Consider the following 13,779-nt stretch of genomic DNA (forward strand, 5'->3'; position numbering starts at 1 on the left):
ACCCAAAAGGTGCATTCTGAATGAACTAGAACCACCATACAACCATGATCATTCTTCAAAAATCTCAGCTAATAGAAAGGGGGTGTTAGCAATGGAGTAGGGAGGGAAAAGAGAAGTTAGTGATGCTCTTTGCTGATAGATTTTTTGCCTTGGCAAAACACCTCTTGACAACTGTGTAATGGTGATCATATCCTTTCTGCAACCACAACTGCCTACCCAGCTATTTTGCCTAGCATTTTTTGTTTCTTCTTGGAGGGGCACTTGGACTTGCAACCCTCAATTGCCTTTTCCTTTCTCTGGCTTTTTCTTTTTCTTTCTATCTACATCTACCCTTATCTCTTCCAAGGTCCCAGATTAAACTTTTGGGAACCTTTGCTTCTCTACCTGAACTACTTGTCTGCCAAGATTAAGCTGTTTGGACAGACTGGTTTCTCTATTCTACAACTCAAAATTGAAACATGGCATGATCCAGTTTAAACTGTTGAATCATCCACAAAATTTGAAATGAGGTCCTCAACATTTGGAACACTTCACACACCTCTGATTTCCTGGGAAATATGGGATCTTTGTAGTATCAAAGCAGAGCATATTTGGATTTTCTATAGTCAATCATGAAATATGAAACCTATTACTATAGGTATCCAACAGTGGCTCCACATGGGGATGGTTTTTCTTTTGAAAGACCAAGAACAGCAGGTCAGATTGCCTTGTTGCTTGACTGCCCCTCTTAATCTTTGAAATCTGCTGCATATAACTTTGTCAAAAATTGTGTGCCTTTTCTTGGAGAACCTCTGATTCTATCTGCCTGTTGCTGCTAAGTGCAGCACTTGGAAAAATCTCTTTTTACATTCTAAAATAGAAGACAATATGTAAGCCTGCATATATACAATGAACCTTTGAATTTCTATCACCGTGAACAGTCAAAATAGTGCTTCAGCATCCTGCCATTGACAGGACCTTCATCCAGTTCAGTTACAGTCAAACTTTTTAGGAAGTAGGTGTTATTACCTTGTACTGCTTGGACAGCAAATGGTCCTTTCCATAAAGAGTCAAACTTCCCATGTTTTCCTTTCTCTTCTCTTCTTGCATCCCACTTTAAAACTTTGTCCCCTACATTGAAATCTTCTGCTTTAGTTCTTCTGTCAAAGGCCTTTTTCAGTTTCTCTTGTAGTATCTGCACTCTGCTGAAAACTTGTTCTCTGGTCTGCTGTAAACAGATTATCTGGTTAATCCTTCTTTGCATATCATTTGGCTCTGCTTGACTTTCTTGCAGAAGTTTCATAACCGGCACTCCTAGTGATGAAGGAAATCTGGCCTCTAATCCATAGACTAACTCATATGGGCTGGTCCCAATTGATCTTTTAGTGGTTAGTCTGTCTGCCCATAAAGCATTTACTAGTTTCTTATGCCAGTTCTTTTTGTTCTCTTCCAGCACTTTCTTTATGATGTTTATCAAGCTTTTGTTTGATGATTCAGCAAGACCATTTCCCTGAGGATAGTAAGCTGTAGAATGGCCCAAAGTAATGTGAAATTTGTGGCAGAAGTTTACCATTTTCTTGGATTTGAAGGCAGCAGCATTGTCTGTTATTATCTTGTCTGGGCAGCCAAATCTAGCCAGTATATTGTTTTCCAAAAATTGAATGATTACTGAATCATTTGCTTGTCTGCATGGGGCAGCTTCAATCCACTTGGTGAAGTAGTCTGTTGCTGTCAAGATCCATCTGTGTTGTCCTGAAGATGAGGGATGAATTTCTCCAATGAAATCCAAGCCCCATTGTTGAAAAGGTCTCTCTGTTGCAATGGGCCTCAAAGGAAGTGGCAGCAACTGTCTTTTGCCTTCAAACAGTTGGCATTTGTGGCATGATGCTGTAAATTTTTTCACATCAGAGAACATAGTGGGCCAGTAATAACCAGCCCTTAATATCTTGTCCACAGTGGACTTCCAGTACAAATGTCCACCACAGTTTCCAGCATGAAATTCTTGCATGATATTGTCAGTTTCACTCTCAATAAGACAGTGCAGCAAAATACCTTCATGGTTTTTCCAGAGTAGATTCTCATCCATCACACAAAATTTAGATGTTTTCATTTTTAGGAACCTAGACTTAGTTCTGGACAGTCCTGGGGGAGCACACAGGTTTTGTAACACATAACAGACATCAGAGTACCAAGGAGATTGTTCAAAGGCTACATTGATCTTTGGAGTCGCCAGCTCTGTTTCACTGTCCAGTTGGTTGATATCTAAGGCTTGGAAATTTGCTTCTGTCATTAACTTGGCCAAACCTTGCCCTTTTATCAGCTTTGTAGGCTTTATTTCAATGTCAAATTCAAGTATGTTTGCAATCCATTTTCCTCTTCTACCCTCTAAGTTTTCTTGTGTGAGAATGTCTTTGACAATAGGACTTGGTACATAAGCCACAATATGGGAGTAAAGGATGTAAATCCTAAAGTCTTTGATAGCTTTGATTAAGGCATAGGCTTGTTTCTCCATTATTTGGTACTTTAGAGGAGCATCTCTAAGAGCTCTGCTGAAAAAAGCAATGGGCTTTTCATTCCCTTGGTCATCTTTCTGTAATAATACAGCAGCAATAGTATGCTGGGAGGCAAAAGAAAAAATAATAAAGTCTCTGTCAAACTGAGGATTAGTTAACACTGGGGTTTGAGTCAAGGCCAATTTTATACTTTCAAAGGCTTGCTTTGCTTCAACAGTCCACTTAACCTTTGAATCCTTCTTTAGCATGTTGTTTAGTAATCTGATTAACTCAGCTAAATTTGGGATAAACCTTCTTAAAAAGTTGATTTTTCCTAAGAATCCTTGCAGCTCCTTGACATTCCTAGGGTGAGGCATTTGTAGGATAGCTTGTATCCTATCTGGATCAATTCTTATGCCATCTTTCGAAATGATGTGTCCTAAAAGTTTCCCTTCTTCCAAACCAAATAATGACTTCTTGGGGTTTAAGGAAATGCCATATTTTCTGCATGTTATGAAGATTTGTCTTAAATGTTTCAAGTGTTCTTGGTCAGATTTTGAAAAGGGTGTAAGATCATCTAAATAAATGACCAAGAAATCATGAATCTCTTTTGCAAAAGCAATGTCCATTGCTCTTTGAAACGTTGCCCCTGCATTTTTCAATCCAAAGGGCATTTTCACATACTTGAAAGTTCCCCATGGGGTAGTAAATGCAGTTTTGTCTTGATCATCAGGGTGCACTAAAATTTGATTGAAGCCTGAGAATCCATCAAGCAGTGATATCCTTGAAGCCCCTACTACCCTCTGAAGGATGTGATCCATTTTGGGTAAGGGGTAGTTATCTTTGAGTGATACTTGATTCAGATTCCTTAAGTCTACACAAAGCCTGATCTCACCAGTTTTCTTTCTTGTAGGGACCAAATTTGAAATCCATTCAGAGAACCTGATTGGTGCTATAATACCAGCTTTGAACATTTTATGCAATTCTTTTTCAATGGAAGGAAGGAGCACAGGATTGATCCTTCTCAATTTCTGTTTGAATGGTTTTTGATTAGGCTTGAGGGGGATGGTATGCTGGATGACAGACGTGTCATAGGACTTTAGATCTTCATAACCCCAAGCAAAGACATCTTGAAACTCTTTAAAGAGATCAATATATTTGGGCTTTTGATCAGGGGGTAGAGAGGCAGATAGCTTTACTATCTTAGGCTTGTCAATAGTACCAATATTGCATTCTTCAACTCTTGCATCTAATGGCTGCATCTTTGGCTTCCTAGGGATGTCATTTGAGTCAAAAATATCCTCTAATGGGGTAAGGCCTACTGGGAGGAAATTGTCTTTGAGTTGTATGATTTCAGTTTCAACGTTGCTCATCTCCTCATAGTCAATTTGGTTTATTTGATGAATGTTTTCATTGTTAAAAATGGTTGGACTGAGTAGTTGTTTTGCTGTCCTAGGTGATATTGGGTGAGCAGATTGTTGAAACTGTATTTGTGATGGACATGCTCCATCAAATATTTGTGATTGACATGCTGTCTCAAGCATTTGTGATTGACATGCTGTCTCAAGGTCAATATTTAATCCTGTGAACTCTTGTTGCAAGGTTAAAAAATTGTTTATTTGCATGTCATCCTCAAATACTTGCCATTCTCTGACGTTGTTTGGAATAGAGGGTCTGTATCTGACCTCGGCCATGAAACAATTGTTGGGTTCTAATGGAAATTTGAAGGTGCTGGCAAATGTTGCCAAGCTATGTGCATGGAGATTGTGGCCCCTAGAAATTTTTGTGATAACAAACTCAGGAAAGGTCTCTAATATTTCAATTACAGCAGATCTGTAGGACCTCAGCCTTTTGTCATTGGTGACAAAATTCCCTTTTACTTGTTGAATTACTAGATCAGAGTCCCCCATGATTGAGAGGCTATGTGCTTGTAATGATTTTGCAATCTTGAGGCCTAGTAGCAGAGCTTCATATTCTGCCATGTTGTTAGTGCATTTAAAGTTCAATCTGTAAGCCCTACCTTCTGCATAGCCTTTCTCTTTGTTATGTATCCATACTCCAGCTCCTGCTCCTAACTTGTTAACTGAGCCATCAAATTCTAAGACCCACCAGATGCCTTGCTGGTCAGGAGATTTCAAATTCTGTTCATGGGATGGCAGTGTGAGCATGAGTTGGGGTTTGTTCTCCCATTTGTTTTCTAGGATAACTTCATCATTTGCTTAACCATCTTTGACCATTAGAGGAGAGCTAAAGTGTCTTGTTGAACTGATTGATGTTTGACAGGTGCTACTTGTTTGATCAAGGTTTTGTTTTTGTATAAGTGTCTCGGTCTTAATGTCACTGCTTGAGAGGCCTGCACTGTCATTAAAGAGGATAAAGGAGTCTATGTCCGAATGAACAGCGTATATTGGGAAATTTTGGGGTTTCTCTTCACTGCTGACCATATATTTCATGAGTGTTTCCCTATAAAGTCTTTTTGGTTGTCCAAAGACAGATATAGTTGCATATGACATGTCTAATTGCAGGGAGCCTTGGAGTTTCGCTCCCCATGATCTTGATAACAGCATCCCATATTTGGGTGGGATATCAGCAACCACAACATCCATTAAAATGGTTTTGTTGGGAAATTGAACCAAGGACACACACAAATCCTTTATTAAGCCCAAGCATTTGACTTGACTGGAATCAAAAGAAAACAGGTCTTTGTATGGTCTTGTGATATCTAAGTTTAATCTCTCCATGACTGCTTTTGGCATCAGGTTATGAGAGGCACCTGAGTCAAACATTGCATTGTGCAGTATTTTGTCATGTATATGTAAGCTGACATAAAACGGTAAAACCCCCGTGACTACTGCTTTTCCATCTACCTCTGGGCCAAACAGCAATTCTGGAGTGTCATCTAGCACATTTACATCATCTTTGCTATTGGTGAGCTGAAGGGATTTTTTGATTTGTTGTTTGTATATGTCATGCTTGGCTAGCTCTGAAAGGGGGATTGCTACCTTTAACTTGCCAATCTCTGTTCCTAGGTCAAAGGGTTTATCAATTTGGATTTTGGGGTCACGGGTAGCAGTTCTTTCTCTGTTCATTAGATCTTCTTCGTGGATTTCATCTTGATTTTGAAACCTGCCCCTTATATTGATGTCTTGAGGGTTAATGTTTGGGTTAGGGTGAGAGGACAAGGCTGCCATGGGCTGTTGTGGTGGGGGCAGTAGTTCAGTGACCTCCTCAACCACTACTTCCTTTGTGGGCAAGTTTGTTTTGTCATTAGGTTCAGTGACTAAGGTTTCTTTAGATTGTTGTTTCTCTTTTATCTTTTCGGGCTGATTCACATTTACAGTCCTACTCCTTAGTTTGTATTGCTTATGGACTTCATAGACAGCAGTATCATATCCTTGTTTAAAATCAAAGGATTCTCCTGATTGAGTTTGGAATGTTTTGCTTTCATCCTCCTCATGGTCCTCCTGAGTTAAGAATACATGACTTTTGCCATCCAGACCTATTAAGTTGATTTCAGGATCTTCATTGAGCTGATTTGCTGAGGAAGTTTCTGCATAGTTTTCTTGAAAAGGGGGTCTGATATCTTGGTCAGCACTTGTTTTTCCTATATTGGGGTTCTGGACTCTCCTAAAATTCGGGTTTCTAGGAGGGTTGTTTTGTGGTGCCTCCCATGATGATTTCCTTTCTACTGATTCCACTCTCTCTCCCAATCTCTTCATGCCATTTAGAATTGCATCTAACTTTTGATCAAAACCCGAGGGTTCTTCTTTGAAACCAGTCTTCTTTTCCAGCTTTGCCCTGTTTCTTTTGGCAATTAGGTTGGCCTCTACAGTGACTGCAACCCTTTGGGCTTCTGCAAGGGTTGGAGGGTCTCTTTCTCTCAACTGATAGGCCATATCAGAATCAAAACCATCAGGGAAGTTATAAAGGGCCAAATCAGGAGGGGGCCTTAAGTTCTGGGGGATAGCATTGTATATGTTGTTAAACCTAGCACAATACTCCAAAACCGTTTCTTGGGGACCTCTTTTAATAGTGTTATATTCACCAAGTATATGGTGCGGATCTCTCTTTTTCTCCCATCTGTTGGTAAATTCCTAGTATAGAACTTCAGGGGTTGCAATGGAATTTGCATTTAAGGATCTAAACCAAGTTCTGACATCCCCAGTTAAGCTTTGAACAAAGATTCTCATCCTGACACTATCATCATCTATTTCATAGGTCTCAAAGTGGTCTTGCATCTTTTTAGCATGCTGGATGGCTGTCAAAGGGCCATGGGAGTCAAAAAATGAGAGTCTGGTTTGGTAGTCTTGGGGTAGAGCTGGAGCATTGGCTGGTATCTGCAGAGGTGCATATCTGTTAGCCATATTTATGGGGTTTATGGGGTTAATAGGAACAAATGGGACAACAGGGATTACAGGTGTAACGGGGTTAATAGGATGGGTAACAAGTGGGGAACTGGTTGAGTGAGTATGTGCAGATGGTGAAGATGGAAGGAGAGGACTTTGAGGGGTTGATGATGAACTAGGGGAATTGGGTGTGGAACGAAAAAGAACTTTGCAAGGAGTGGGAATGAGGATGGGTTGGTCTGACCTTATATCTGAATCAGCAGGCTTGTCCTGCTTTTGCTGTCTCCTTATGTTCTTTGGAATGATATTTGGGTTATCGACAATGATGGGTTGATTAGGGTCAGGGTTTGCCCTAGTGTGCCTTGGGTTTCTTTTGGGAGCCAGCTTCTAAGTATTCTTTTAGAACTTTATACAGAAGTTTTATATGTACAAGGACTGAACAAGCATTCTGGAATGACTATATAGGTCTCAAAACTAAGATGAAGTTTCCCTAGTTAGCTCTTCCCTAAAGCTGTCCCTGTATTAGAGAAACAGTCCTAAGGCCTCTTGGCTAGTTTCAGGCTTGATGATAGCTTTGGAAGATAGATAGAAACTGCAAAATCTTAAAGTCCCCAGTGGAGTCGCCAATTATGTTAACACCCAGGTTGTTCCCTATGACTCCCAAGGGAATACGGCCGGGGTAACCACTAACCAATCTTTTAATCACTGTTTCTAGCCAAACTGTGATCAGAGAGGGCTCTCTCTTTATGATTTTGTATCTACAATGATAGTGTTTTAGGCTAGGTATTGAGCATAGGTTATGTTTATGTTTTTGGTTGATGAAACTCCTTTTAGATTTCAGTGATGTAGTTTTCAGAGAGGTTGAATATCATTGGGCAATGGAGTCTGTGGCTATATGTGTTTGAAACTGTGAGATGAAAGATGGAACTTACAGGGCCATTTGAGTGCTTAATAGAACAATTTTTTGATTAAATGACTGGAAACAGGTAACACAAACAGTGAAAGCATTTAAGAATTTTCACTTATTGTTTAAATATTTCCAACAGACAGGTTTAAGAGAAGAAGACAGATGTCTCAGGGGCAAAAATTGAATCCCTGGGAATGTCTATCACAGCAAAAGACACAGTTTTGAAATGCAGCAATTAAGAATTACAATTCTGTCACCGTATCTGAGGAAAACATGTATAATAGCTCAGTTTGAGTCCAGGGTAATCATGGGTCAAGTCCTGGAACTATCCTTTCACCTTGCTATCAAGTGTAAAACATTTAAACAACAAAAGAGAACAAAAGACTCGAAAACATATAACAAAGAGATTTGAGAATACTTATTGTTTTATGCAACACCCTGGAATCCTGTAACATTCATCTTTCACCACAATACATCAAAGTACACCAAGCCTTGGAAATTCCATTCTTCCTTTGTATTACTTCTCTGAAAATATTACAGTAAGAGAGAGTTCTCAAAAGAAAATTACAACAACCCTTTCAACTGTTGTGAAGGGTGAATATATACTTGCGGTGATTTACAAAATATCTGAGTTCTGAGTTATCTCAGATTTAACATTCTTACCAACCACTTAAGATATTATGACCAAAATTTAATACAGCATTGATTACAGAGTACAGGCATTTTAATGCTCTGTCAGAAGATATTTTAGCTTTTAGGAGTAGCTAAGTCGGTTGAGATATTCTGAGTAAATGCTTGAAAACCTGTCTTTACTGCCTGTACGCTGTATCCTGGACTTGTCACCTGTGATTGTGACTGCTGCTTGTGGTGAGTCAATGGTCCTGCTGAGTTGGCTCAGCCTCTGCCTCTTCCTTGTAGATATTATTCCTCAAAATTGTGCCTGCGCATGTATGCTCATTTGCCTGGAGAATTAGCGCTACTGATTCTGGCCTGACAAAATTGTCTGTGTCAAATTCCTCCAGACATCCTGTGTGGGCAGTTGGTGTGCTAAGATTGCCCCTAGAGTTTCATCTGCTTCCGTGAATTTGAAGAAGTTAGGTGGTGTATCAAACAGATGCTCAATTTCATTTATGATAAAAAATAGGTTCTCCACCCTGTCATACATAGTCTGCCCTGTGGCTGGCCCTGCGTCTGCTGAAGTGCTGGGCGGTCTTGCAATCTCTGCTCCTGCATGGGCATCAATTCTCTTATTGTAATTGTCTAGGGTGAGCAGTCTTCCTACACTGCTTAAGATGCTGGGAAGGCCTCTGTTCTGTAGTGCCACGAATTTTTCCAGGAATCTGTTGATCTCTGTCTGCATGTCCTGTGTCCTCCTCTCCAGTGTTCCAACCAGGTTCCTCAGAGTTATGACTCTTTTGGCTACAGCAATTGTTTCAGTTCTGTTGGTGATTCCCATGACAGCTAATTGAGAGCTAGTTTTATAGTTCAGAATATTGATCATCCTGGTAGCAGCTTCTGGCATATGTCCAAGGCTTGCCCTGGCTCTCTGTATTTCTCTGTTTGCTTTGGTGATGAGCACCATTTGCTCATCCATGGTCTCAATATATTGCCACTGGTTGGCAATGGACCGCCCAATGTTGCTCCAGAGCACTGCTTTCATTTGAGCTGTCACCTTTTCTAGTGCAAGCTCTTTCTCTAGTTCAGCAATTCTCCTCTTAAGAGTTCTTACCTCTCTCTCCTTGGCTGCCTCGTTCTGTTTGCTCTTGTCAAACTTTTCATTTACCTTAGCCAAGGTTTTCTTAAGTTCATCCAGCTCTTTCATTTGAGATTCCATGGCTTGGATCTCAGCTTGCAGCTTTTGCATGTCTAAACTAGTAGCCTGTTCTGATGTTGTAGTTGGTGCTGTGACTTCTGTTTGCTGAGGAGGAGGAGTAGTTTTTAGAGGGACTTCCTCAAGATTTATTATCACAGGAGGAGGCTGGGAGGGTTGGCCCTCTTCTCTTTGCTTCAGTGATTCTTGTAGTGCTGCCTTTGCAGCTTCAGTTTGTCCTAGCTGGTCTTGAATCCTAACCAGCTCTCTGTATAGGGATACCAGCAGGTCTGTAGTATCCTTTTCTTGCCTTTGCTGGGCAACCTCATCTGTTTGTGGATGGATGGTGGCTGGAAGCTTGATTTTCTTTCTTAGGGCTGCCATGTCTGCATCCCTTATCTTCAGGAGTTCTTGGATGCCTTTGACATCTTTAGGATCATGTCCTATATCTATAATTACCTCTTCCAAGGACTTGATCCTATTGTCCTTGGCTTGTGATGATGCTCTTTCTAATTCCAGCTGAGAAGCTGTGTTATCCAGGCTGCTCTTTAGTTTGTAGTTCTCCAATGTCTCATCTGCCAGGGAGGCATACACCATTTCACCAGTTTGTTTATGTAATTCAATCTTGTCCATAGGGTGTATGTCTTTGGCAAGAACCTCCATGTTGGTTCTTAGATAGTTCGAGGTGGACTGAGGATGCAGAGTTGTGGGCATGAAGTGGCTCATTATCATTTTTCCTTCGCTCACATCGAAAGCAGACATGAGTCTCTGCTGGTTGCTAGGAGCCAGGTTTAACAAGTGATTATATAGCTGCACCTTTATGGGATCACTCCTCCTTTTGATGTCAATGAATTGCTGTTTTATACTTGACTGCCCTTCTCTATGTTGACCGGAGGAGCTGACCTCTCCTCCCATAGTCATGTCATGTCCACGCTGAGATGAGCTGGCCGAAAGTTCTCCACTGGGTGGGCCCATGCCCATGGCTTGCCTTACTGCTATGTCCTCCTCTTGGGAGTCATTCAGTCTTTGTCTCTTCTCTCCTCTGATGAAGGATGAGGTCTGGGGGGTCTCTCTCTCCCTTTTCCTGGTCAAGTCCTCCTTCTGTGGTGTTTGGAGGACTGAGGTGTCTACATTGGTGTCTGTCCTAGGAGGCACCTCTGTTTGGGGTTGCTGCTCAGTGTAACTAGGTAGATCTGTCCCCTTTTCCTGCTGCAAGGGATGTTGTTCACTGGACTGTGCTTCTTCTTGTTGCTGCCCCAGTTCTTGCTGTTCCATTTCTTCTTGCTGCTATAGCAAGGTGTCAACTTGTTCTTCTGTCAATATAGGTGGCTGTTCCACCTGTTTTCCTTTGTCTTTGCTTGCTGCCTGGGGTGTCTTCTCAGTAGTTTGCGGCTGTGCTGCTGAAGATGTAGCAGCTGCTCCAATTTGCTTTCTGTACGAGAGGGGCACCTGTCCATAAGTTTCCAAGTCAGCTTCTTTTTGCACATTCCTAGCTTCTTTCTCAAGTAATTCTTCATTAGTGACTTGTTCTACTAGTGTACCCTCTTCCCAATCTAGTGCATTGGCATACTTTTCAATTTCAGGTTGTCTTTTATGTGCATAGTTGCCCAATTTGTATCTAATTCTCCTGAGGGAAATAGAGTGATTGGGGTCATAGGGAATCCACTCAAAACTGGTCTGCAGTCTGAGGCCCTCCAGGATCCTGTCTGCCTCTGTCCACCCTTCCTTGCTTTTGTTATATAGGAAGGGACCTAGCTGGCTCCTTACCTTCAATTGTGACTTCTTGTTCTTGCTCTGAAAATTAAGGTAGTCTGAGTTCCCAAACTGCCTGAAATATTCCAAGGCAAAAAGCCTCATGGGGACATACCTTGGCAACCTAAATGGGTTCAATTCACAGCCATATATCCTAATGACTGTGTGATTCTGGTAGAAGTACCAATTGCCAATGTTGTAGACCTTATTCAAGTGGAGAATTCTCCTCATCTCATCGGTTAATCTAGGAGGAGGGGCACCTTGCAGCACTGTTAGGGATGGATGAACAAACAAATCAATGAACTCGCAGTATGTATAGGGTGATACTGCAATATGATGAAACAAGGTGGTCCAGAAGACAACTGATCTTGGATTTCCTTGGGCATTGAGTGGCCTCAAAGGAACAGAGAAGGTAGCTGGCTGGTTGAAGAGGAATAAATGGTATATATAGGAGGTATACCTGAAAAGTCTCTCCCTCCTCAAATTCATGAACTGGTCATGGATTTTCTCTGCTATGTAAGTTGCATAATCATACTGCACAGCTGGAGGCTTACCAGGGGCAAATATAGACAGCATTGCCATTATGCTGTCATCTACATCTTCCATCCCCTTGAATCCCAGGACATAGCCAATTAGATCCACCAACATTCTGCCCAACTCATTTAGATATTGGTACCCAATAGGAGGGAATCTGACTGTTTCAGAGCCTGGTGTGACAAACAGTTGGTTGATTTTGACAATCTGGTCACTGGACAGCTTGCTCCCTCTGTTTATCAGATTCTGCATAGATAGAGGGGTCAATTTCTTGGTTGTATTGAAGCGCAGCATCTGGTTTATGCTCTCTGGGGTGATCTGGAACAGGACTAGGCCTGTGGGGCTAATGACTGCTCTTTGACTGGGGTCATAGCATTCCTGGCAGCTATAAATGAGCTCTGGCATAGGATTGACTTGGGGAAGGTTGTATATGGGCAAATTTGACTCCCAAATCCCCAAGATGTCTGCCCCACTCAGGTGCTGGGCCTTTAACTCATTCATCATTTGGACATTGTATTTGGTTCCCATAGGGAACCAGTCCATCATTTGATAGTCCATGTCTCCCAGGGGTTTCCATGCCAATTCCTGGTGAGGAGCATTGAGGGGCTTAATATTGAGAGCAATAGGGGTCTCCATAGTTGTTCAAGTTGCAAGAATTGCAGGTGGACAGGTAAAATGATAAAAACACAGTCTGTAGGTGGTCTTCTGTGAAAAACAGTTGATGTTTTGAGTTATCAAAGGGGAATTCACCAACTAGCAATTGAAATACTACTGGTGTTTAGTGACAGAGCCTCTTTGTGGCCTAACTGACTTCTTGCAGCGGTTGAATTATGTATACCAGGAAGTTTGCCGGGAAACGCAGAATTACAGTGGTTTTTCGTGAATTGCAGGTTTCTAAAGCTCTGCAGGTACTTCTTGGCCCTCACAAAGACAATGGTGGACGAACAACAGGATTTTAACGGTGCAAATATCGTTTTTATGGTTCTACTATCCCTCTGAGCAATTTCAAGCTTAATGAAGGTCGTATGGAGGGCGAAATGGTCTAAATACCTGTAATTCGATGAGCAGAGGTTGAAGCAAAGGTGCACAGTTGCTGCTTGAGGAGGTCGCCCGGGCTAATCGACTGGTTGGTGAAAATTAGAGTGTAAACGGTCATGCAGAGCGTCCAACAGTAATAACAGTGAAAGTGGTGAAAAACATGGGAAAATTGGTAAATATGGGTTATTTTACCAATTTGGCGCTTTTTTCTGCTGACGTCAGCATGACGTCATTGGTGGGTCATGGTGAGGTGACGTCAGCTGACGTCATCGGGCGACGTGGCAGTGGGTGACTGGTCAAAGGGGCGGTGAGGTGGCAACCCAGTCAGCGGTGAGGTGGATGAATCACAAAGGCAGGTACGGGCGGACAAGGACGTGGCGGCGGGTTAGCGGCAGGTAGGTGGCAGTCAAGCCGCAGCGGTCACGGTTAAGGCCTTAACCGCCGCGGTTTCTCGGGGCGGTTTGAGTACGGCGCAGAAGCTGTCAGACCCGGCTCCGAGATATGTGAGCGCTTGACGCGTGGAGGAGGCGTGACAAGGCGCAACGTCACTTTCTCGGAGGTTAAAGTGCCGCCATCGGATGCGCTCCGATATTGATGTGGACCGTCGGATCTGATGGGCTTGATCCGACGGCTGGCGGAGGAGAAAGATGCGCGCTTCATACTGCGGGCGGAAAAGATTAAAGTTTGTGGGTTTTTATGGGTTTTTCAAATGTTTTCGCTTAACCAATAATGTGGTAGGATTGGGGAACGTGCCAGAGGCGGGTATTAACCTTTGCAAAGGTTTTTATAGGCAAAAGGGGTTTGGAGAGGGGTTTTATCAATGCAGAGGTGATTTGAGGGTAAATTAACTTGCAGCAAAGGGGGAATAGGGTGGAATAGGTTCACCAAAGTGGCCTGATGCCATTTTGGTCCCTTTTGAAA

This window comes from Pinus tabuliformis, chromosome 9 (assembly GCF_031772625.1).
Source record: "Pinus tabuliformis cultivar Carrire ecotype Pingquan chromosome 9, CPIR1, whole genome shotgun sequence".
Lineage (NCBI taxonomy): Eukaryota > Viridiplantae > Streptophyta > Pinopsida > Pinales > Pinaceae > Pinus > Pinus tabuliformis.